Source organism: Sus scrofa, chromosome 14 (genome assembly GCF_054392235.1).
Source record: "Sus scrofa isolate SSC_HxYL_T2T_F1_AM1 chromosome 14, Sscrofa_HxYL_maternal_Yorkshire_Landrace_v2.0, whole genome shotgun sequence".
Lineage (NCBI taxonomy): Eukaryota > Metazoa > Chordata > Mammalia > Artiodactyla > Suidae > Sus > Sus scrofa.
The window spans coordinates 60,221,535-60,246,508 of record NC_139396.1 but is presented as its reverse complement, the minus strand read 5'-3'; the positions used below and the strand labels follow the sequence as shown (position 1 = coordinate 60,246,508).

The 24,974-nt window shown below is 41.1% G+C and overlaps 1 protein-coding gene across 8 annotated transcripts in view; it reads left to right on the top strand.

Moving 5' to 3' along the window:
* RPH3A (rabphilin 3A) overlaps window positions 1-24,974 on the top strand; it is a 334,433-nt gene that overhangs the window by 206,859 nt on the left and 102,600 nt on the right. The gene's annotated exons all lie outside the window — the stretch shown is intronic.

Genomic DNA, 24,974 nt, shown 5'->3' with positions numbered 1-24,974 from the left:
TGCAAAATACAATAACTGAAATAAAAAATTCACTAGAAGCAACCAACAGCAGAATACAGGAGACAGAAGAACGAATAAGCAAGGTGGAGGACAGGTTAGTGGAAATTACGGATGCGGAACAGAAAAGAGAAAAAAGATCAAAAACAAATGAAGAGAGTCTCAGAGAACTCTGGGACAATGTTAAACATACCAACATCTGTATTATAGGGGTGCCAGAGGAGAAGAGAGAGAGAAGGGGACAGAAAAAATATTTGAAGAGATAATAGCCAAAAACTTCTGTAACATGGGAGAGGAACCACTCACTCAGATCCAGGAAGCACAATGAGTACCATATAAAATAAACCCAGGGAGGAACACCCTGAGACACATATTAATCGAACTGACCAAAATTAAAGACAAAGAGACAATATGAAAGCAGCTAGGGGAAAAAAACAAATAACACACAAGGAAATCCTGATAAGGTTACTGGCAGATTTTTCAGCAGAAACTCTGCAGGTCAGAAGGGAGTGGCATGATACACTTAAAAGGAAAGGAAAAAACCCTCTAACCAAGATTACTCTACCCAGCAAGGCTCTCATTCAGATTTGAAGGTGAAATCAGAAGCTTCACAGATAAGCAAAAGTTGAGAGAATTCAGCAACAGTAAACCAGCTTTACAACAAATACTAAAGGAACTTTTCTAGGCAGAAAAGAAAAGGCCACAACAGGAAACAAAAATACCACAAATGGGAGTTCCCTTCGTGGCTCAGTGGTTAACAAATCCAACCATGAGGTTGCGGGTTTGATCCCTGGCCTTGCTCAGTGGGTTAAGGATCTGGCGTTGTCGTGAGCTGTGGTGTAGTTTGCAGACATGGCTCGGATCCTGTGTTGATGTGGCTCTGGCATAGGCCGGCGGCTACAGCTCTGATTAGACCCCTAGCCTGAGATATGCCGTGGGTACCTATGCCGCGGGTATGGCCCTAGAAAAGACAAAAAAAAAAAAAAAAAAAAAAAAACCCACAAATGACAAGGCTCACCAGTAGAGGTATATATACAGCAAAGATACAAAATCATCCACACACAATTATGCCACCAAAATCAGAAATTGTGAGAAGAGGGAGGTACAAATGCAGGACACTGGAGATGCACTTGCAATTAAGAAACCAACAACTTAAAACAATCTTGTATATATATAGACTCTTATATCAAAACTTCAGAGTAACTGCAAACCAAAAATCTACAATTGATACACAAACAAATAAAAAAAATCAACCCAAATACAACACTAAAGATAGTCATCAAACCAGAAGAGGACAGAACAAGAGAAGGGAAGAAAAAAGAGCAACAAAAACAAATCCAAAGCAATTAATAAAATGGCAGTAAGAACATACATATCAATAATTACCTTAAATGCTAATGGACTAAATGTCCCAATCAAAAGACATAGACTGGCTGAATGGATACAAAAACAAGACACATATATATGCTGTCTTCAAGAGATGCACTTCACTTCTAGAGACACATACAAATCAAAAGTGAGAGGATGGAAGAAAATATTCCATGCAAATTGGAATCAAAAGAAAGCCAGAGTAGCAATACTCATATCAGGCAAAATAGACTTTAAAATGAAGAATATTTTAAGGGACAAGGAAGGTCATGATCAAAGGATCAATCCAAGAAGAAGATATAACAATTTTAAATATCTACACACCCAGCATAGGTTCACCACAATATATAAGGCAACTGCTAACAACCTTAAAAGGACAAACCAACAATAACACAGTAATAGTGGGGGACTTTAACACCCCACTTACAGCAATGGACAGATCATTCAGACAGAAAATCAATAAGGAAACACAGGCCCTGAATGAAGCATTAGCCAGATGGACTTAATAGATATTTATAGGACATTCCATCCAAAAGCAACAGAATACACATTCTTCTCAAGTGCACATGAAACATTCTCTAAGATTGATCACATCCTGGGCTGCAAATCCAATCTCGGTAACTTTAAGAAAATTGAAATCATATCAAGCATCTTTTCCGACCATAACACTTTACAACTGGAAATCAACAAGAAAAAAACTGCAAAAAACGCAAACATGTGGAGACTCAACAACATGCTACTAAACAACCAATGGATCACTGAAGAAATCAAAGAGGAAATTAAAAAATACCTAGCAGCAAATGACAACAAAGATACGACACTCCAAAACTTATGGGATGCAGCAAAAACCGTTTTAAGAGGAAAATTTATAGCACTACAAGCCCACCTCAGGAAACAAGGAAAAGCTCAAACAAGCTAACTTTAATCTAAAGCAGCTTGAGAGAGAACAGACAAGACCCAAAGTTAGCAGAAGGAAAGAAATCATAAAGATTAGAGCAGAAATCAATGAAATAGAAATGAAGAAAACCATAGAAAAGATCAAGGAAACAAAAAGCTGGTTCTTTGAAAAGATCAACAAAATGGATAAACACTTAGCCAGACTTATCAAGAAAAAAAGGGAGAGGACTCAAATCAATAAAATTATAAATGAAAAAGGAGAAGTATCAATGGACATCACAGAAATACAAAGGATCATAAGAGACTACTATGTGCAACGATACGCTAATAAAACAGAAAACCTAGAAGAAATGGACAAATTCTTAGAAAGGTACAATCTTCCAAGACTAAACCAAGATGAAATAGAAAAGATGAATGGACCAATCACAAGTACTGAAATTGAAACTGTGATTTTAAAACTTCCAACAAACAAAAGTCCAGGACCAGATGGCTTCACAGGTGAATTCTATCAAACAGAGAAGAGCTAACAACTCTCCTTCTGAAATTATTTCAAAAAATTGCAGAGGAAGGGATATTCCCAAACTCATTCCTTGAGGCCACCATCGCTCTGATACCAAAACCAGACAAAGATTCCACAAAAAAAAAAAAAGAAAATACAGGCCAATTTCACTGATGAACATCGATGCAAAAATCCTCAACAAAATATTAGCAAACCACATCCAACAGTACATTAAAAGGATTGTACATCATGGTTAAGTGGGATTTATCCCAGGGATGCAAGTGTTCTTCAATATCTGCAAATCAATCAGTGTGATACACCACATTAATAAAACTGAAGAATAAAAACCATATGATCCTCTCAATAGACACAGGAAAAAAAAAAAGCCTTTGATAAAATCCAATACCCATTTCTGGTAAAAACCCTCCAGAATGTGGGCATAGAGGGAAGCTACCTCAACATAATAAAGGCCATATATGACAAACCCACAGCGAAATCATTCTCAATGGTGAAAAGCTAAAAGAATTCCCACTGAGATCAGGAACAAGGCAAGGATGTCTGCTATCGCCAGTACTATTCAACATAGTTTTGAAAGTCTTAGCCATTGGCAATCAGAGAAGTAAAAGAAATAAAAGGAATCCAAATTGGAAAGGAAGAAGTAAAACTATCACTATTTGTAGATGACATGATACTATACCTAGAGAATCCTAAAGACTCTACCAGAAAACTGTGAGAGCTCATCCATGAATTTGGCAAAGTTGCAGGATACAAAATTAATACACAGAAATCAACAGCATTTCTATACACTAACAATGAAAGATCAGAAAGAGAAATTAGGGAAGCAATCCCGTTTACCATCACATCCAAAAGAATAAAATACCTAGGAGTAAACCTCTCTAAAGAGACAAAAGACCTGTACTCTGAAAATTATAAGACACCGATGAAAAAAATCAAAGATGACACAAATAGATGGACAGACATACCATGCTCTTGGATTGGAAGAGTCAATATTATCAAAATGACTATACTACCCAAGGCAATCTACAGATTCATGCAATCCCTTTAAAATTACCAAGGACACTTTTCATAGAACTTGAACACAATATATTAAAGTTTGTTTGGAAGCACAGAAGACCCAGAATAGCCAAAGATATCCTGAGAAAGAAAAATGGAGCTGGAGGAATCAGGCTCTCTGACTTCAGACTATACTACAAAACAACAACCATCAAAACCGTATGGTACTGGCACAAGGACAGAAATATAGATCAGTGAAACAGGATAGAAAGCCCAGAATTAAACCCATGCACCTACAGTCAACTAATCTATGACAAAGAAGGCAGGAATATACAATGGAGAAAAGATAGCCTTTTCAATAAATGGTGCTGGGAAATCTGGACAGCCACATGGACAAGAATGAAATTGGAACACTCCCTAACACCTAGCACCACTTTAGTCAAAGTGGACTAAAGACCTAGATATAAGACCAGATACTATAAAACTCTTATTAGAGGAAAACATAGGCCAAACACTCTTTGACATAAATGACAGGAACATCTTCTCAGATCCACCTCTTAGAGTAATGACAGTAAAAACAAACATAAACAAATGGGACCTAATCAAACTTAAAAGTTTCTGCACAGCAAAGGAAACCCTAAACAAAATGAAAAGACAACCCACAGAATGGGAGAAAATCTTTGCAAATGAAGAAACTGACAAGGGATTAATCTCCAAAATTTATAAACACCTTCTGCAGCTCCATACCAAAAACAAAACAAAAACAAAAACAAAAAAAAAACAAAAAACAAAAACAACCTCATCAAAAAAATGGGCAGAAGATCTAATCAGACAGTTCTCCAAAGAAGACATACAGATGGCCAAAGCACACATGAAAAGATGTTCAGCATCACTCATTATAAGAGAAATGCAAATCAAAGCTACTATGAGGCACCACCTTACACCAGCCAGAATGGCCATCGTCAAAAGTCTATAAACAACAAATGCTGGAGAGGGTGTGGAGGAAAGGGAACCCTATTACGCTGCTGGTGGGAATGTAAATTGGTGCAACCACTGCAGAAAACAGTAATGTAGATTCCTCAGAAGACTCAAAATAGAATTACCGTTTGATCCAGCAATCTCACTCCTGGGCATCTATCCAGAGAAAACCATGACTTGCAAAGACACATGTACTCCAGAGTTCATTGCAGCACTATTTGCAATAGCCAAGACATGGAAATAACCTAAATGTCCATGGACAGAGGAGTGGATCAAGAAGATGTGGTGCATATACACAATGGAATATTAGTCATTAAAAGGAATGAAATACCGGCATTTTTAGCAATGTGGATGGACCTAGAAATTATGCTAAGTGAAGTCGGTCAGACAATGAGACACAAACATCAAATGCTTTCACTGACATGTAGAATCTGAAAAAAGGACAGACTGAACTTCTTTGCAGAACAGATGCTGACTCACAGACATTGAAAAACTTACGGTCTCCAGAGGAGACAGTTTGGGGGGTGGGGGGATGTGCTGAGTTGTGGGACGGAAATCCTATAAAATTGAATTGTGATATCATTGTACAACTATAAATGTAATAAATTCATTGAGTAATAAAAATAAATAAATAAATAAACCAGTGATAGAAACTCAAAATATATATATACTAAAAGGAAGTGTCATTTTGTGAAACTTTTGCTCAGCTGGGTGTGTGTGTGTGTGTGTATGAAGTGGGTTGTGATGTAAAACAGTTTTTATCATGGGTCTTGGTCTAAAGAGTTTGAAAAAGATTTCACTACAGTGATGACAGACATTTTCTAGAACAATCTTCTCTCATTCTCTGCTCTCACTCTAAAATTAAAAAAAAGAAGAAAGAAAATGCCCTCAAATCCTCTCTTTCTTGCAAGTCCCTTTCCCTTTCATCTCTGGTCCTGTCCTTTGAGAAAAATATACTGATGCAAATTCAGTTCAGCCTGTCTCCCTTCTGTCACCCGACCCCACCTCACCTCCTGTCAGATGTGAGCTGGTTTGTCTCACAAAAGGAGAGCTATTTACATTCAGAGCAGATGAGCCTTCCTGGTGAGGAGATGTCCTGTACATTACAGGGCATTTAGAATCCTTGGCCCCAGACACCAAATGCCAAGAGCTTTCTCCTAGTCCCTGCAATTAAAAATACCCCTTGTCCACTTTTCTGAGTTCTTTCTAAGAAGCTGTACCATCCCCAGTAGAAAGTCTTGCTGCTGGTTCTGGGGTGGTAGAAATAATGGCTGCAGATGTATGAACATATTTTGTCTCAGTCACCTTTGCTTTAAAGTCCTTCCTGCCTTAGGGACTGCAGCTGTGCTATTTCCCCTGTTTGCAACACTCTAAGCCCCCAATTCCCCTATGTGTGTGCACACAGGCAGTCAGACAGACACACACACACACACACACCTTGGCCATTTCCTCCACTCGTCCTTCAGGTCAAAGTACCATTCATTTTCGGAGGTCTTACCTGTTAGAAGTTCTTTCCCTTCATCTTACTTTTCACAATTGCAATGCTATTCTATTCCTCATGTATTCTGTATATGACCTGATTCTCTCTTTAATGTTTATGCTCCTCCATGGGGGCAGGGACTGTGGTTGTCCTGTCTTCAGGTATATCCCAATGCTATGTCTAATATCCAAAAAGCAATCCATAGATATTTCTAGAGAGAATGATTTATATATGTTCTCATTTAATATCAGAGCAGGTGCTGATAGACTAATGACCATATCCTAAGGGTACTAAACATTCCTGCTTCCTTTGATGAGAGACTCTCTGCTATCTGTGAAGTGACAGTCTGAGAAAATTTTTGTATAGTTTATTTACAATGTTATGCCAATTTCAAAGTGACTGAATCACTTTGCTATACAGCAGAAATTCTTTTTTTAAATATATATTCTTTTAAAAAATATTATTTTCCATCATGTTCTATCCCAAGAGACTGGATACAGTTTCCTGTGCTGTACAGTAGGACCTCATTATTTATCCATTCTAAATGTAATAGTTTGCATCTATAAACCCCAAACCCTCAGTCCATCCCACTCCTTCCCCTCTTCCCCTTAGCAACCACAAGTATGTTCTCTATGTCTGTGAGTCTGTTTCTATTTTGTAGATAGGTTCATTTGTGCCATAGTTTAGATTGCAGATATAAGTGATATCATATGGTATTTTTCCTTCTCTTTCTTACTTCACCTAGTATGAGAATCTCTAGTTGCATCTAGGTTGCTGTGAATGGCATTATTTTGTTCTTCTTTATGTCTGAGTAGTATTCCATTGTATATATGTACCACATCTTAATCCATTCATTTGTCGATGGACAGTTAGCTTATTTCTGTATCTTGGCTATTGTGAATAGTGCTGTAATGAACATATGGGTGCATGTATCTTTTTGAATTGTAATTTTATCCAGATATATACTCAGGATTTGGATTGTTGGATCACACGATAGTTCTATATTTAGTTTTCTGTGGAACCTCCATACTGTTTTGCACAGTGGGTTGTACCATTACATTCCCACCAACAGTGTAGGAGGGATCCTTTTTCTCCACACCCTCTCCAGCATTTGTTATTTGTTTTTTTTTAGTATAGTTTGTTTGTTTGTTTTGCTTTTTAGAGCTACACCCATGGCATATGGAGGTTCCCAGGCTAGGGGTCAAATAGGAGCTATAGCTGCCAGCCTATGCCACAGCCATAGCAATGTAGGATCCGAGCCATGTCTGCGACCTACACCACAACTCATGGCAATGCCAGATCCTTAACCCACTGAGAGAGGCCAGGGATCAAACCTGCAACCTCATGGTTCCTGGTTGGATTCATTTCCGCTGCTCCATGATGGTAACTCCAGCGTTTGTTATTTGTATAGTCTGAGAAAATTCTGGAGACTTGTCCTAAGCAGGCCTGTCAGCGAGGGGCATGGCAGGAACAGACCAGGAACAGAGACACATTCAATCTAAAAGATCTGCAGAGTATGAAAGGCAGGATTTAGGGAATCTTCCAAAGATTGTACAGCAGCCCAGGGGCTTGAACCAGAAGGAGAAGGTTACCACCTCTAGATATTAAGGGGTGAGGGGAGGTAAAGTTGCCTGACCTTGAAAGAGAAAGTTTTAGAGGGGGCCATCTGACAGGGGCAGGGTGGTGTTTGGCTAAGGAACCTCACCAACCCATGGCGACCCTATTAGAAGTGGGCATGAGAATTAATATGTCAGCTCTCTTTCCTCCTAACCTCTGAGCTCTTGCCAGGGCCTCCCTGAGCCAAACCCAAAGGACAAAGGAGCCCAATGATGCAGTCAGTGTAGGTCAGCCTCCTGTGTGCTCAGTCCATACGCAGCAGGGTAGATAAGGGTGAAGGGTGTTCTCAAGGAGTAGAAGATGACTGAGACAGTAATTAATCTAAGGGGATAGTAATGCTATGGCCTTAAGAGCATATGGATGCCAGAGGCAATGTCCTTGGGCCTAAGTCCTGCCTCTTCTACCTCCTAGTAATGTCACTTCTCTCTGCCTCAGTTTCCTCATCTCTAAAGTGGGAATAATACTGGTGCCCAGCACCTCAAGTTGTGTGGGCCATTGAATATGTTATACAACAGGTCAAGTACTTAGACTAGATTGATACAAGGTGAGTGCTCAATAATCATTAACTCTCATTAGTATTGTCATTTGGGACATTGTCCTCCTAGGCTTGTACAGAAATTTAAAGGAGAGGAGAAAATAAATGAGAAATTTCTTTGAGGGATGGGGCTTTGCAGAAGCAAATAATGATGGTGGAATTGGTTCCCTGGTGTGGAAAAATCTTCTTCCTCTTTTCCATTATGAGGCTTGACCCCAGCTTTGAAATTTTGATTGCTAGCACAAATTGAGTTTATTTATCTTTTCTCACTTTCAGCACTGTCATCTTTAAAAAGAAATCTATAGGCTGATGGAACCTATCTGAAGGGAGAGATTAAATTAGTTTTCATTTGTTACTTTGAAATATTTTAATCCCCTAAAGAGAAAGATTAAAGCTCTTTACAGAGGCTAGGAGTGTATTTTTTTTAAATTAATGTTAATATTCAGCATTTCATGGAATCTTCCTTCATTTCCTGGTGTCAGTGGATAAACAGTTTAGTTGCCCACATCACCACCAGAAGCTATGGTGAAAGAAGTAGGCATGGGGAAAGGACTGAGGGTGCTGGAAAAGAAAATCAGGTAATGAGTCTGCTTCTTAAAGAAAGGCATGAGGGAAGGGAAGGATACTGAGGAGATGTACAAAGCACATCCTGACAAAGGAAGCAGCCATGTTGTGAAAAAAATATACATTTCTATTTAGAGATATCTATAGATTAATTTGACTATAGAGATAGACATCTACAGAGATAGACATAGGTGCAAAGATACAGATAAATATATAATCTGGATTAACACATTTTATTTATTTATCTTTTTGCCTTTTCTAGGGCCTCTCCCGAGGCATATGGAGGTTCCCAGGCTAGGGGTCTAATCGGAGCTGTAGCCACCAGCCTACGCCAGAGCGACAGCAACGCGGGATCCGAGCTGCGTCTGAAACCTACACCACAGCTCACGGCAACGCCGGATCGTCAACCCACTGAGCAAGGGCAGGGATCGTTAACCCACTCGAACCCACAACCTCATGGTTCCTAGTCGGATTCGTTAACAAACGAGCCACGATGAGAACTCCCTAACACATTTTAAATAAGGGCAAAGTGTTTGGAATGAACAGAGAACTCTCTCAAGCATGAGAGACAAGGTCTCAGACTGTCACTACATACCAAATGTTATGATGATTAAATGTGAACAGAGTATTTATGAAGGAACACTAAAACTTGTCAAGCTGCCAATGCCCTGGAGACTTCAGAGAGCACTGAGTTGAGAGTCTAGAAATGTCTGTCTTTGGTTTATTGCCCTTCCAAGACACTGAGTCTTCTCAGCCTCAGATCCTGATTATACTCTCTCACTGCTTATCTTGCAAGGTTTGGATTAGTGACTGTGAAAATCCTTTTAAGAGTATAAAGTTGTATAAAGCACACAGTATATGTTCAAAGTGTAATAATAAGCAAATGATAAGTATCCATTCATAAAGCAGGATTTATTGTGTATGTACAGTGTGTCAGGTATTAGGCTAGGCCCTGGGGATATGGGGGTGACTGCTCTGAGGGAGAGAGAAAAACAGTGCTTGATGTGTAAGAGTGTTGATAGAGATTAGAATTTATTCTAAGATTTTGTTTTAGAGGAGGGTAGAGAAATGGATTCACTTTAGATTAAATCTCATGTGTATGTTAAAAAAATGGAAGGTAACCACTGAAAAATTAGAAAGAAAATATAACTTCCATACTAGCAGTGGAGGAAATAGAAAACAGGAGAGACAGAGGGAGGACTATGCAAAATGCAGGGCAAACAGAAAGCACAAAATAAGATGGTAGAGCAAAATTCAGATATCTCAGTAATCATAATAAATATAAATGGTCTAAACTTTCCAGTTAAAAGATAGAGACCAAGGATGGAGGATGGGGAATATATATCTAACACATAAAAACAGGAAACATTGAATTGAAATAGATTCCCCCTACCACCACCAGGGGTGGATTATAATTGTGTCCAACATTTTTTTATCACTACTTGCATTTCCTACTTTCTCTAGGGACTTCATAATAAAGCTGGGATTGAGGTAAATTTGCTGGGGAGAAACCAAGGGTGGCAGAGAAAAGAAATGAGAGAGCATCAATTGAGTCAGTTCTGTGCTGGGTGGCTTTGAAAGGGAACAAAAATGTTTAGGATAGAAATGTAATTTCTGGTATAGCCTATTAGTCAAACACTCAAACTGTTGTGTCATACAGACCTGGACTTGGTTTCTAATTCATTTAATCATTCATTCACTCATTTAAATAATATTTATTGAATATCTACTATGTGATAAGAAATTTGCTGGGAAGGTGGTTTAATCTCTCCATGAATTACTTTCCTCATTGTGTATGTTATCTGTTTCTACAATAATGTTATGTATGAACAAGCATAAAACCCCAGTGACATATAGCAATAAACATTTATTACTGCTGACTAGTTTATGGGTAGCCTGGGTGGGAATGCCAATCAGGGCAGGGCTCAGCTAATCTTTCTAGGCTTGCTTAGGGGTTGTGGGTCTCAGGGAGCTGGCTGGTCAAAGATAACCTAAGCTGGGCTTAGTTTTTTCTCATGTGGACTCTTACCTTCCAGCAGGACAGTTTGGGCTTATTAGTGGGCAGGAGTTCAAAAGAGGAAGTAGAAGGTGCAAGGTTCCCTAAAGGGTAGGCTCCTGGCATTCTGTTGGCCAAAGCAAGACACAAGCCAATGTTATTCAAGGAGCAGAGAAGTTGACTCATTTCTTGATGGACAGAGCTGCAAAATCTCATTGCAATGTGAAGTCACATTGCAAGGGCTGTGAGTACAGGGAAAGGAAGCATTAGGGCCATTTTTGTAACCAATCTGCCACAACCATCTTGTTATGCTGAGATAATATTAGCACCTACTTCTTAGAGTTATTGTGAGAATTCAGTGAGATCATGCATATAAAGCAGTGATTTTGAGCCAGGCTTGCAGGAAGTGCTCAGCAAATAATAGCCATTTCTGCTGCCGTTGTTGTTGTGATCATTAATGTTATTATTGTTGTTGATCTGAGTTCTCCTCATCCCTGGGCATCTGCTCAGTGCAGTTCAGAGGTTCAGATCTTTTAGCCAAGCTTTGCTCCTGCATGCCTGATTGCTTTTCCTCTTAATAAAGGAGCAAGTCAGTTGATGGAAAACTTCCTTGATTTTGCGAACACAGATGCCACTGTGTGTTAGCATCCTTTGGCCATTAGCTGTCAAGGCAGCCGGGGCAGAGATCTATTTAAAGAACACGTAGGTGCCTTTGCTTTTTGCCATCAAAGCTGTGCCAGGGATAGCGACACATCTGAAACAGGGGAAGAAGGGTCCTGATATGAGACAGACCTTTGTTTGCCATCTGCATTGACTCAGGAAAGAGGAATTAATTGCCTAGTGAGGTTTGGTCTCCTTGTATTAATTAATAATGTTGCAGCCAACTGTTAAAGGTTTGTTATTTGTTTTTATTTGCAAAGGAGAGAGATTGAGCCCCCAGATAGTAATGCCTCCCAGGCCACAGTTTTACTAAATTCTATAGTCATGCTCACAATGCCTCAGCAGGCTGGGTGCTCCTAGTTGAGCTAAGATAAAAGGGATCATTGAGTCTTGTTTTCTTGGGGTTCCTCTTTATTGCCGAGCAAAGAATGGCCAAGATGCTTTTCACCATGTGGGATAAACCTCAACAGTGGTTGTTATTATGGGCCCGATATTAGCCTCCCTTCCAAACGGGAGGCACTGGCATTTGCAAAAAAGAATCTACATTTAGGGAGAAGAGCAAACAACTTATTGATAGAAATTTCCACAAATTTTGATTTTTTAAAAGAAGGGAAACACCTTCTTTTGAGTTCCATCCCAAAACAGAAGAGCCAGAGATGAAATGTGTTTGTGATTCATCAGAAAACAGACAGATTTTATTTCTCTTATTTTTAGAAGTAGCTGTCTAGGTACTGGGTTCTGTCGAATGAGAGGGATTATATTTGGAAATCCTAATTGTGGAGAGGCTTTCTTTAAAAAGCAGCCTAAAGCCAAACTGGATTCCACTGATGCTTCTTTTGTTGTTTCTTTTTTCTCTTTAATCCTTCTGACACTCTGAAAGTAGTTCACACATGAAATTAAAGGAATCCATTTTGTCCATCCTTGATGTTTACTTGACTTTGTAGTTTCTCTCCAGAAGCACCAATCTTATCCTGGGTCATCACTTTGAATAGCAGTATCAGGAAATTTTGAATTCAGTTTTTTAGTTGGAACACTCAATTCAAATAGACTAAAGCAAAACAAAACAAAAAAGGAATGTACTGGCTTACATTATGGATAAGTATAGGAGCTTCAGACATGGCTGGATCCAGGTGCTCAAATAATGGCAGTGGGAATCGATTTCTCACATTGCTCTCTCTTTTGCATAGATGTCAGTCTCAGGCTGGATGGCAAAGATGCCTCTCAGCAGCTCCAGACATACACTCTACCAGCTTAGCAATCCAATGTAGAATGTACGCCTTCTTTCTAAGAGCACTAACAGAGGTTCAGATTGGGATCTTATTGGCTTGCATCAGGTTACATGCCCGTCTCTGTACCAAACATTGGCTATTGTGGCCAATCCAACAGATGATCAGTCAGGCTTGGGCATATGCCCACTCTTGGAGTAGAGGGAGGCATCACCTCCATCCAGACCTCATGGACCAATTACGGGGGGTAAGTGATTTACTTGAAAGGCACCCAGAGCCAAAGAAATGTATGCTTCTCAGGCAAAGGTAACAAATGATTTCTGGGATAATATGCTTGTCTGGGTCCTTTAGGAAGCAGTCACCAAGTTGAGATTAAATATGCACAAACTTAATTAGGGGAAACACTTATGGAAGAAAATAGAAAGGGAGCCAGGAAGGCTTGGAGAGCCTGAGTGAAGGGGAAAGGGAAGGTGTCCTAAACTCCTTTGTGTTGTAAAGAAGTTTCAGCGAGGCATCTGGAGCCCTTTCCTGACAGTCTCTGTCAGAGGAGTCCCATGTCTCTCCGATTAGGCCCTTTTAGTATTCCTGCTGCATTCAGTTACTGGCTGGGAGTGGCCCTTGGGAAACATGGCCTCGTTTGCACCGATGGATTTGAAAGCACAACAGCTGGGGCCCTCAGTCAGTTAAGCTTCCTGTAGCTGGAGTTTTGTAAGGCACACTCTCATGGCTGCCACAGGTAATAACTCATATTTATAAAGTATATCCTAGATTAAAAGGTGCTATGATAGGTCTTAGCTTACTTAATGCCTATGATACATATAATATTGTCATCACCTTTTTAACAGATGGGAAAGGTAAGACAGGAGAGTTATTGATTTGTCCAAGGCCACTCCACTAGTCAGTGAAGGGCTAAACACAGATCCTGACCATTGCCTCCCACCTATCAGACCCCTTCTGCACTCAGTTGAATAGCATCCCCCAAATTCATATCTACCTGGAACCTCAGAATGTAACCTTATTTAGAAATAGAGTGTTTGCCGATATTATTAGTGAGGTTAAGATGAGGCCATATTGGATTAGGGTAGACTCTAAATCCAGTGTGACTGTTGTCCTTGTAAAAAGAAGAGATGAGGACACAGCCACAGCAGGCCGTATGGTGACAGAGGTAGAGATTAGAGTGATGTAGCCTCAAGCCAAGGATTACCAAGGATTGTCAGCAACCCTCGGAATGTAGAAGAGAAGCATGGGACAGATTCTTCTCTACAGTCTTCAAGAGAGAGCATGGCCTTGTTGACACCTTGATTTTGGACTTCTAGCCTCCAGAACTATGAGAGGATAAATCTGCTGTTTTAGCCATCCAGTTGGTAATTTGTTAGGGCAGCTCTAAGACACTGACACATCCTCTTAAAAGAACTTGTCACCTCTTTGGTTCTTCTCTCTGTTCATGCTGTGTGATTCTGTCCCCAGCTTAACCTCATGGGCACTACTGATTGGATAAATCCAAAATTACGGAATCTGTGGTTAGTTAGTAGAGGCATAGAAATACTGGGCCAAGAAGACTTGGGTCATAAGAAAATCCAAGGATAATGTCTGAAAAAGAGACATGATATCCTATACCTGCTGATGGGATGTGATGAGAAGGGATTCTTACTCAAAGTCCATAACTCCAGTTTAATCATGAGAGTCATTGGACAAACCCAAATTGGGGAGGTATCATACAAAATACCTGACTATTACTCGTCGAAAGTGTCAAGGGCAGAGTTCCCACTGTGGCTCAGTGGTAATGAACCCAACTAGTATCCATGAGGACATGGGTTCAATCCCTGGCTTTGCTCAGTGGGTTAAGGATCTGGTGTTGCCATGAGTTGCAGTGTAGGTCACAGATGAAGCTCGGATCTTGCATTGCAATGGCTGTGGCATAGGCTGGCAGCTACAGCTCCAATTCGAGCTCTAACCTGGGAACTTCCACATGCCATGGGTGTGGCCCTAAAAAGAAAAGAAAAAGTATCAAGGGCATGAAACATGGAAAGACTGAGAAATTTAGATTGGAGGAGACTGAGATATGATGACTAAATGCAACGTTGGATCCTAGAACAACCAAAAAAGACATTAGTAAAATCCAAATGAAAATAGTTAATGGTATTGTACAAATGTTAATTTCTTAGTTTTGACAAATATGCCATAGTAATGTAAGATGTTAACATTAGCAGAAGATGAATGAAGGGTATATGGGGACTCACAGCTTTTTCTGTAAATGTGAAATATTACAAGATTTTAAAACATTTATTTAAAAGAGAGAAAGACAAAAGGCAGAGAGGCAAAGCAAAGTACCTTAGGGCCATTCAGAGATAGAGAGAAAGTTTGGTTTACCACGTGCCTCTTCCAAATCACATGAGATATGGCTAAATTTCATATTCTATCCTTGGATATATCTGCCCATCCATCTACTTATCTACTCATTCATCCATCCATCCATCCATCCATCCATCCATCCATTCATTCATTCATCTATCCAGTCATCCATTCATCTATCCATCTATCTAACAAATTTGTATTGAGCACCTATTATATGTCAGACACTATTCTAGGTCTTAGGGGTATAGCTGTAAAGGCTCTTAGGTGTCTAATCTCATGGAATGTATATTATAATAAGAGGGACAGACGTCTGTACAATTTAATAACAAACCATCAGATGGTGATCATGGCTATGCAGAAAACCAAAACAGGCAATGAGGGGGAGGTGATCAGAGAAGGGCTCTCTGAGAAAGTGACTTAAGCCAGACCTGAAGGACTGTAAGGAAACCTGCCATGCAAGGAACAGGAAGAAGTGCAGTCCTGGCAGAAGGAATGGATGGTGCAAAGGCTCTGGGATGGGAAAAAGCTTGGGAGTGGCCAGAGGACAAAGCATAGTAAGAGAGGAGAGCATAGTAGATGAGGGCAGAGAGGATGGGGTGGGAGTAGGGGATAGGTGGTGTAGGACCTGTAGGGCAGATAAAACCTTAAAAAAAAAAAAAGTACAGGGGGTACGTACCAGAGGGATTTCAAGAGAGGGAATGACATGTTGTGGTTTGATTTTGAGGATATGCCTTTGGCTGAGTGCAGGGAATGCACTGTAAGGAGCGATGACTGGAGGAGGCAACTGCAGTTTGCAGGTGAGTTGACAATGACCAAGAGGCTGGAGATGGGACTCCATGAGATCCATCTTTAGAGTAAACCTCTCTTTTCACCTCAGCCACTCAGAAGAATTTCTGTTTCTTGCAACCAAATACGTGCTGATTATAACTCAGGTCTTCTGATGCCACATCTCATGTCTCTGTAGTGTGCTGTGAGGTCTTCTGTGAAGTTAGCAAGTTTTTTTGTTAGTACTTACTTTTCTTGTTCCTCATCTCTACCCCTCTTTTCTCCCTTCTATGCAGCCAGCGCTGTCATAACATTTGTCTTTGTGGGGCTTGCTTTGGCCTGACCTCTGAGAAAATGCCTCATTTTCCTCTTCATCCTTTAACACTTATCTGCCCTGTGTCCATTCCATCAAGTTTCTTGAGAAGGATAGGCTGATAAGTATAATCTCAATACAGTTTTCCAGATAACACTGGCCTTTCAGTGCTGATTTTTTACCGCCTTCAGACTCAGCAGGCATTCTTTGAACACTCACTGTTTACTGAGCTCTTTACTGGGTCTTTCATATGTTTCGATCCCCTTGGATCCTTATAAACATCTAGGAAGATAGATGCCTTTACTCCCATTTTACGGTGAGGATGGAGCACCTCAGACTCTCCTCTTCCTGTCTCTGCAATGAATTATGGTAAAATCAGGTTGAGCCAATGAGGAAAAATGATTTTGTGCATTGATGCCCCTCAAGGTTTACTTGAGAATGACATAAATTCTTATGAAAAGTACCCTCTGGAACTTATCTGGTTCTCCTGAAAAACCAGTAGGCATTTGCAAATGCAGCCAGACTCGTGTCCCCTGTGGCATTCTGTCTCTTTTCTGTGCTAGAATGGGCTGGCGTGAGGTTCCTGGGTTTGCTATCTGAGTGAGCAGGAATATCCCATGTGGCTGCAGCTTTAGAAGAATCAGCTCTGGGGCAGGATGACTTTCCCCCACAACCATCACCCTCATCTTTTCTCCAAGCCTCCTCTTCCATGGGTCCAGATCCATGAGCAGGGCCCTAGCTGAATGGGTAGCCTGAAGTTCTTTCTGATCAATTTCTTTGCAGTTTCCTGGGTGTGGTGAAGATGGTGGAAGGCTCAGTGAGCTATAAACATCCAGCCCAAAGAAAGAACCTTTTATCCAGGAAATAAATGGCTGACAAAAACAATGTCACTTTTCATTCATTCATCAGCTATTTATTGGGTATTTTTCCTGTACCAGACACTGCATTAGGTGCATAAGATAGACATAGTCCCCTGTCCTCAAGGAAATGGCATCTGGATATAACCAGCCACACTGGCATTGATTTTCTGGAATGAGGGTCTAGTCTCAGTCCTTCTAAACTTGTTCACAGAGAGCAACATCTGAAAGACATGGGGCGTCTTGTAGAATCCATTTACTACTGATATATTCCCTTTAGGATAACTAAACCTGAAACATAGGGTGGTTGTATGTCTCCCTCCCCCAGGCCGGGGATCACAGGGAAACGAGATAGGCTGTTATGGTGGCTGGATTGTATGTACTGGGGGCAGAGAAGAAGAAGGTCCAACTGTGTTGGAAGGAGTTGGGAAAGGTTCTTAGCAGTTCCAGACCCAAGCAGGCTCTTCAGTATTTGCTCAACACAAACATGGTACTTAAAAGTATGGGCTCTGATGTCAGACAGAAGTGGGTTGAGTCCCTGCTTGGTTACTTGCTCATGTGTGAGTCTGAACAAATACCTTATCCTCTCTGAGCCCCGGTCTTCTCATCTGAAAAATGGAGATCAATCCTAGGATTTATTTTCCAGTATTGCTTAGTTATTAAGCAATACCCCACATATAAAGAACTTTGCTAAGATCTTAGGAAATTGCTATTATCATCCTTTATAAATTCTGGGATCAGACTACCAGGGATCAGAAAAGAGAAACTTCACTCTGGACTGGTGTAGTCAGAGAGGTCTCCCTGGAGGAGGTGATCTCTGAGTCTCTAAGCTTGGCAAGAACAGGGATGGTATTACTTTTGTATCATTCTTTATCCCTAGCGTCTGGCATATAAGTTGGTTCTCAGCATGTTTTTCGAGTGAATAAGTGAATGATTGGCCAAGACTTTGAAGGAGGGATGTAATGTGCATGTAGAAGGACCTTTCCAGCATTTCTTTCTTCCCAGGGACCATATTTATTAATGAGGTCAAACTATATATACCACTTTCTAGTATTTTTTAAAATGTAGAGATTACACATTGTGAGGGTTATACCAAAACTATCATGGCGTGGAGCTGCTTCACCTCCTTTGGTATGGAATATGATTTATTAAAAAGAAAAACCCTCCTGTTGTTGGACATTTAGATTGTTTCCAATTTGTCATCATTATAAGCAATGCCATGATGACAATCCTTGTACATTCATCTTATTATTTCTGTAGGTTAAATTCCTCAAGAGCGTCTCATGGGTCAGCATGGTAGGTGTATAAAACTTTTAAGGTTCTGGATGCAGAGTGCGAGATCACCTCCAGGAAGGCTGTGCCATTGTACCTTGCTACCCACCCATCAGCTAATCTGATCACGAGTCTGCTTCCTGAAAGTCACTCTCTCACTATTTCCATAGCACTTTTCACTCCTGGCCTGCTTGACCAAATGGGATTGATGGGGAGAGCTAGCCTCTTCCTTTTGGAAGCCTGCTGGATATCTGTCGTGTCATGTTAGGATTACATAAGTGTGATGTTGAGAAATCTCCTTAGAGGAGATGCTCCCAGATGTTGGAGCAAGTACTGGCTCAGGGAGGGAGAGATGCTTGGGGCACTAAGAGGTTGGTCACGTGGCATGCCTCCCTGCCACCCACCCGCTTCCCTGGTCTCCTGTGGAGGTAACCTTGTTCAACCTCTCCCCCTTCACATACACAACAGAAATAAGTGTCCTCTGTAGTTATGCATTTCACGGCTCTTTTATAGTGCTCATCACACTGTTTTATAATCTGGGGATCTCTTTTCTGTTTCTCTGGTTGGCCTGTAGCATGGAAGGGTAGAATCTTACTCATTTCCGTATCCCCAGAATTTGACAGAAAGTAATGATTAAAAATAAATAAATAAAATGAGAATAATAATAATAATAACTAATGTGTTGAGCCCTTACTATGTACCAAGCCTTTTACATATTGTATCTCATCAAATGATTCCCATAAAGGTATGTTGTAGGTATTATTATTTACACATGAGGCTGCTAAGGCTCAGAGAGGTGAAGTGACTTGCCCAAGGTCACACAGCCAGTGAGTGAAAGAAGTGGGACTCAAGGCTAACTTGCTCTTAGTCATTCTTCTAGATGCTTGGTGAATATCTGAGTCACTACTGGAGGAGCCAGCTTTCCATTTGCTCTCTCCCAATATGAACCAGACTAGGAGATGCTGACAGATCTCTGTTCCAGCAGAAGTGAGGAATCTCATTTATTTATTTCCAGGGAGAAGGCAGACTGGGATTTTGAGAGGGTCTCCTTAGAGGCGTGCTTTGAAAGACCTAACCGGATATAGTTCTGCCTCTCGTGATCTCCCCACCTACAGTCAGTGCCTGGGATCCCTCCATAATGGATTCATTCTTTAAAAAAAAAAAATCAGAGCTTAAAACTTCTTATGAAAATGTGGATTCTTCCAGCAAATGTCAGCCCCCTCCATCCTTCACGCCTTGGTGGGCGTCAGGACAGCTGAGCTTTTTTCTCAAGCTGCTCTTCCTTACTCTACTCTTTTCTTCCCACTTATCCAAATTCAGCTGGTTCAAATCTCACCCCTCAGAGTTTCCTGGCTTCTCTTAGCTTGTTCTGCTCTCTGTCTGGGCAAGGCTCTAGCATTGATCATCTGGGGTGATGACCTAGCCCAGGTCCTCACAAAAGTATTCAAGGATAACAATATCTTCAAGATATGGGGCTCCTTGCAGAATCCCACCAACTGCTGACATGTCCCATTTATGATAACTAAACATGCAATTTCGGGTGGTCACATGCCCCCTTCCTGAGATTACAGTAAGATAAAAGATACAAGCATCAGATGGTCTAAGAATAACTCACTTATTCAACATTGACCAAATGTCACATTGGTTCTGGGCCCTGAAACCTTAGAGATACACAAGACTGAACTGTGTTCCTGCAATATCTAGTCTGATGAGAGAACAAGTTATAATGTAGGCTGGACCCAGGGGGAAGGTTAGGCTACACTGTAGGGGCTCAGATGAGGGAAAAACATTTGCCCGGTCTTCAGTAAGTATTATTTATTTATTATAGACCAGAAGCAGATTTTGGATGGGATCTGGAAGAGGGTATTCTGCATGCTTCCTTTATTGTCTTGGCATTAGACTGTGCTTCTAGATTTTCTGGAGTAACTGGGAAACAGCCCCACTGAGAGATACAGTTGTTAGGAGTGGGGAGTGGTTAGGTAAATCCAGCACACTAAGAGGACTGATTCAGGGCAGATTATGCTATTGAGGTGCTGGAAATAAAGGAGAAAAATCAAATTTATTCTTGCCTCTCATTACATCAACTTAAGTATATTTGCACTGAAGAAAACATTGTGTCACTACTTGAAGTGGAAATACATTTTTCTAATGCACTTTAAAATAGATATGTAACATTGAAACCTTAAAAATGTGGCCATACGCCACCTAACATCATCTTTTGTATCCCAGTTTAGCACCACCCTTTGGAAAATGCCTCTTTTCAGTACTAATCATCATTGCAACAGCAACAAAAATAAACAAAGATGATACACTTAGGACTTCCCATATACCAGGCACTATTCTAAATGACTTACATCTGTTAGCTAACGTGATCCTGATGACAACCATATGAGGACGTACTGTTATTATCGCCACCTTACTGATGGGGACATTGAGGCACAGAGAAGTTTAGTAACTTCCTCCACCCACAAGTTTGTGTGCAGTAGAGCCATATTGGAACCTGGGTAGCTTTACCCTAAAATCTGGCCTTTTAACCATTTCATTATACTGTCTCTGCTGATGTTTCTTCCTGCAACACCTGTGGTAGTTTGGGCTAGATGCTTAACTACATTCCTCGAGGAAGTAAAAGTTAAGCACACAGCAAACAGTAGGTGCCTAATAAATGGTAGCTGTTATTTGTTATTTAAAGAATACAAAACTTGTCCAAATCCATTAGCTCAATGATTTGTCCTAGCCATATTGGCAAGTAGGTGGGAAAGGTGTTGCGGTCCCATTTTACAGTTGAGGAAACTGAGGTTCAGAGCATGCAAGTAACATGCCCATGGTCACACAGCTGCTGAGTGGGGGAGCCAAGGATCAAGCTCAAAACACCAGAAGGCAAGTCCAATTTCTTTCCTTTAGAAAGCCTTGCCTGATAACACTGAATTGACTGATTAATAAATAATACTTGTTAACTTGTCTTAAAGGCATGTCTTGCCAAGACCTGCAGCACTGTCTCTGTAATTACCCTAGTTTCTCCTAAGGGGGCTAATGGCTTCCCCAAGACTTGCCCCTTTCCCAGTGGGACAGAATTTGTTGGAGCACATAGGCCAGGCTCAGGGTCTCAGAAGTTTTCTCTCTCTTTCTCTTTTAGCTCTTTCTCTCTTTTTCTTGCTCTCCTGTCTCTCTCCTCTCTCTACTTGTTTTGTCTTTGATTGATCCCCTATGATGAGTTGTACTCCTGGAAAGCTGCCCTGTGACATTTCTTCTCTTTTGTGTTCCTGATGATAGCATTCCCCTGGAGGCTCTTAAAAGAGAAGGAGGGAGTGAATAAAGCATGTCATGCCCTGACAGTGCCATCCAGCGACGGAGCTTGACAGTCTTGGCCTGATGCTTGGAGCATGAAGCTTTTCTCTTGTAGGACCTCCTGGTTTGGAACAGGCAGTGAAACGATTGAAGCACGGGGTTGTCTGGCCAAGAGGGAGCTCAGTTGTGATTCCTAAGGCGTGTTTGCTATGGCCTTCTCATTGGAGAGTCCTCTGGCAGAGTTGCTGTATTGGTGTCCCATGGCTGCTATAACAAATAACAAACTTAGTGGCTTAAAACAACGCAGGTTTGTTATCTTACAGTTTGGGAGGTCAAAATATTAAAATCAAGGTGTTGGCAGGGCTGTGCTCCTTTTGGAGGCTCTAGGGGAGAATCAAATTCCTTGGATTTTCTAGTTTCTAGGGGTTATCCTCATTCCTTGGCTTGTGGCCCCTTCTTCCATCTTCAAGGCCAATAACAGAGTCTCTCTCTCTCTCTCTCCCTCTCTCTTTCTCTCTCTCTCTCTGTCCCCTGCACTCCATTATCACTTAGCTTTTCTGACCTCTCTCACCTCCCTTTCCCCTTATAAGAATTTTTATGACTACATTGGGCTCACCTAGATAATTCAGGGCAATCTCTTTATCTCAGGATCCTTCACTTAATCATAACTGTGAAGTCCTATTTGCCATATAAGGTAATATGTTCACCACTTCTGAAGATTAGGATGTGGACATCTTTGGGAGCCATTATTCTGTCCCACTTGCCAAGTGAAATGAGAACATTTGTTTCTTTCCAGGCTATCTCAGCTCCCATTCTTGGGAGACAGTAGAGCATGTGGGCCCTGAGACAAAATGTTCATATTCACACCTTGCCTTTCACCCTCTTCCTAGCTGTGTTACCTTAGGCACATCACCTGGTCTCTCTGTGTCTAATTTCCTCATTTTTGATGGGCTAATAATATAGTACAACTGCAATGCATTGTTATAAGTCATGAATAGTCCTGGGGTGATAAAGCATGTCACCCCTGGTGAATCATAAACACCCAAAATAAATGGGAAAGATGTTTATAATTAGGATGCCATATATCGTAATAGTTGTGAATTCACAGCATTCAAATACCAGTGCTACTACTTGTGAACTAAAGGGCTAGTTGTTTCAGGCATCTGAGTGTTAGTTTTCTCATTTATAAAATGGAAATAAAATGATTACCTTCTTAACACATAGGATTGTTGTGAGGATAAAATAATAATATGGTGCAGACAAGTCAACCAGAAAACAATGGATAGCTTTTGTTATAGCCATCACCACCATCATCACTGCTTGTTTACTCTGAGGGCGATGGAAAGTCTTAATGGGCTGCCTCTGGCCTCAGCAGAACAAAACAGGGCAGCTTGTTGAATCCAGGGCCCTGAGAAATCCTTTTGCAGTTCTCCATCTTTGAGAGGATCAGAGCCTGGCTGGACTCACCCTTGGGTGTCTGGTTTCCAGGTGTCTCTCTGCTGCAGAGCTGTCAGAGCTAATGGCAGCAGCTGGTTCTTTGAATGAAGAGTTCTCCAAAAGCTCTCAAGCCAGAAGAGAGGTTTGGAGACGGTGGCCAGGGAGGTGGAGAGGGTGGGGGCAAAAACCCCCTGAGAAGGCTAGTTCCTAGACGGCATGGTCACCAGGGAAGGCGCAGTGCTCTGGTTTCAACCATATTATTATTTTTTAATTTTACTGCAAAGCTCTGTTCCAATGAAGGCTTGGGCAGATGCCCAGTATGCAAAACATTTAAAAGCACAAGTGCTCAGGTTGAAAACAAGGGAGGTAGAAGTCAAACAGGGGCCTCTTGAAGGAGCAATTTGAGAAAAAGCTAGCAGGGTGGCAAAAACCCAGGCCTTGGAGCCAGACAGATCTAGGATTTGCATCCCTGCTGTGTTACTCCTTGCCTGTGTGAGCTTTGAGGCTTTGCTCATCTGAGTCTCAGTCTTATCAATTGAAAAATGGGACAAGAATAGCTCCTACTTCATGTAGTTATGAGGGCTGAAGGCAGTAACTGAGTAACTGCTCAGTATAGGTGGTCTAGACTTGTAGCAAGGGGTAGTTATTTTCATTCCTTCAGGGTGATCTGAATTCATGATAGACCCTCCCAGAATATGTGCCTAATCCAAGGGAGCTGTGAGGTGAGGGGTAAACATTCCTTGGTACTGGGAGCCAAAAGGCCTGGGAATTAATTGGATTCTGACTCCACCACCAGCATCCTTTGTGACTTTAGTTCCTCTCTATGCTTCTTGATATTTATTTACTATATGTCTGACACTGTTTGGAAGCTAGAACACAGGTTCTAGCATCTGAAAGGCCTGAGTTCCAGACTCAGCTCTGCCAGTTTCTAGCTCTTTGGCCCCGGGCAAGTCACTTGTCCCTCTCAGTTTCTCCATATGTGTAGTGAAGACTTTGAACCTATGTCATAGGGTCTTCCTAGAAAAGATTCAATGAGGTCCTGCCAAAAAAGTGTAGAATGCATTTGAACTTGACTTTGAGAGAGACATTCTGAAGCATGGGCTTTGGAATCATACAATCCCAGGTTTCAATCCTGTGTCTGCCACTTAACAGTGTAACCTTGTGCAAGAGACGTAATTTCTTGGGTCTCGGTTTCTTCATCTGTAAAGTGAGAATAATGATAGTACCCTCAAAAGGTACTGGTAAAGATTCAAGGAGATGACACCTGTGAAGTTCCTAGCAGAATGGCTGGGATCTAGTTGGTTCTCAGTAAATGAGAGCTGCCATCACCACCACCACCATCACCATCATCACCACAAGTCTATCACCACCACCATCCTCATCACCATTATCATGAGCATCTATAAAGTGAGGTTCTAAATGGTCTCTAATATCCTGACATTTTAGGTCCTACTTTATAAGGAGCGGAGGCAGATTAAGTGACAAATATGGTAGCTCACCCTGGGCCATCTAAGTGGGATGGTTTTGAGGAGTGTCACCAGTAAAGAGTTCCAGTTCACTTTGCAGAGAAGTTCTAACCAGATCTGGGTCTATTTGAGATTTCCTATCCTTTCCTCACAAGAAGCAGGAATAAGACCCTTGAAATCTGGAACATTGGAAGCCATGAGAATCAATTTCTCTTTGTATATTTCTCCTTTTAATGATTTTATTTTCTTGTCCATATAGTTATTTCACTTCAGAAGATTAGTCTGGATCTTTTGGGGACAGGTTTTTAGCCAGGGCTCAATTGTCTGGTTTAGACCTCTTATAATCTCCTAACATCATCCTATTCAAACCACAAGCCAGAAAGGTTAGGCTGG